The sequence below is a fragment of the Loxodonta africana genome, chromosome 1 (genome assembly GCF_030014295.1).
Source record: "Loxodonta africana isolate mLoxAfr1 chromosome 1, mLoxAfr1.hap2, whole genome shotgun sequence".
Lineage (NCBI taxonomy): Eukaryota > Metazoa > Chordata > Mammalia > Proboscidea > Elephantidae > Loxodonta > Loxodonta africana.
In genome coordinates this window covers 82,429,314-82,431,004 of record NC_087342.1, presented here as the reverse complement: position 1 = coordinate 82,431,004, position 1,691 = coordinate 82,429,314, and the positions used below count along the sequence as shown (strand labels likewise).

General features: G+C 43.5%; 1 non-coding gene across 1 annotated transcript; it reads left to right on the top strand.

Annotated features, from left to right (window-relative positions):
- The first annotated feature begins 267 nt into the window (after positions 1–267).
- TRNAP-AGG (transfer RNA proline (anticodon AGG)) lies at positions 268–339 on the top strand. The gene has a single exon. It is a non-coding gene; the product is annotated as a tRNA-Pro (tRNA).
- Positions 340–1,691: the final 1,352 nt, after the last annotated feature.

The following is a 1,691-nucleotide window of genomic DNA, read 5'->3' as shown; positions in this document are numbered from 1 at the left end:
AATTGTTTATTGCTGGAGACTGAGAGCAGACTCGCTTAAGAGAGAAAAACTCCTGGAGGCCCAGCTTTAGGGGGCGCCTCAGACTTTTGTGAGTTTTACCTTGAGTTGCAGCACCACATTCTCACTGACCTTCAGAGAAAAATCTCCTGGTTCTTCCTGCAAAGGGAGCGGGAAAAGTTAGGACTTTAAAATAGTGCTCTGTTCTTCACAATGGCCTGTCTTCAAGCGAAAATACTTTATCAGAGCCTTACCAATATGAGACTAAGTGGCTCGTTGGTCTAGGGGTATGATTTTCGCTTAGGGTGCGAGAGGTCCCGGGTTCAAATCCCAGACGAGGCTCTTTTGGAACGCTGGTGGCGTAGTGATGAAGTGTTATAACTGCTAACCAAGAAGTCGGCAGTTGGAATCCTCCAGGCGCTCCTTGGAAACCATCGGGAGGTTCTACTGTGTCCAGTAGGGTCGCTATGAGTCGGAATCGACTGGACGGCAATGGGTTTGGTTTGGTTTTTGGGTTTATAGCGCCACTATGAGTCGGAATTCACTCGACTGCAACTTTTTTTTTTCTTTTGAAGGCATACAGATTTAGTTCCAGTATTTTCCATACCACTCGTGCACACATAGAAAGTAAAAACATAAATTGTCCACTCTCAAGCTATGTGAGACTGTACATCCCCTAAGGAGACTATCATAACGGAAGGAAGACTTTCGGAAAGGGGAGAAATGAAGAACCGGATCCCAACGGAATCACTTGAAACACCCGAAATAAAAGCATGCACATTAACAGGTGGTTCACCGCGGCTCCCAGTTGTACTATTATTAAAGAGACCGAAAGGCAGAAAAGGGGCTGGGGGAAGGGTCCCGCGGGCAGTTTCCTCTCCTGCATTGTGTTTTCTGGGCCAAAGGACGGAGCAAAAGCAGAGAAGCCCATCACATGCCCACCGATTTCTTACTGGTGCTCGGTCTAAAAATTAGAGATGGACGGCTGTAGATCCCGAGTCGTTTTAGGCGAGCGAGTGGCTTGGACGCTGGGTAAGCTAATGAAGACTCTCAGGGAGTTAGAAGCTTTCCTAAGACGAAAGTAGAGGAAATAACTAGAATCAACACATCCCCAACTGATATTTCATTTATCAATTTTCTTGTATTTCTCACGCACTCCATTTTCCTCCTTATTTTTAATCTTTCAATGAAACATTACTGGAAACCTCAGTTAACATCAAAAGGAGGCAGGCCCATGTGAAGAAGCAGCGAAAGTTTTCTTCTGTCAAAAAGGAAAATGGATCCAGGTAGTTCAGGACTTAATCTGTATTTGAGCTGAAAGGAACCGCACTTACCACCGGCTTTTTTTTTTTTTTTTTTACACCTTGTCGTTGGTAATATGTCGTATGTACAGTGTTGCTTACGTTATATTCTCATGCAAACCCCGGAAAAGAAAGAACAAATTTATAAAAATATTGATAATAAAAGGCAAAAATAACGAAAACAAACAAACAAAAAAGATATTCGACTTACATAAGAATTGACTTGGGACACCGTCCTTAGTGGGGGACTACTACAAACAAAAGGTGAGTGGATCACAAGTATGCTGAATGCTTTCTTTGTAAAGAACAGCCACTGCCTCTGTTCCTTCAGGGTCAATCTTATCACATCTGCTTTATGTGACCAGCAAACCTCTACGAATTTCCAGTCCACTG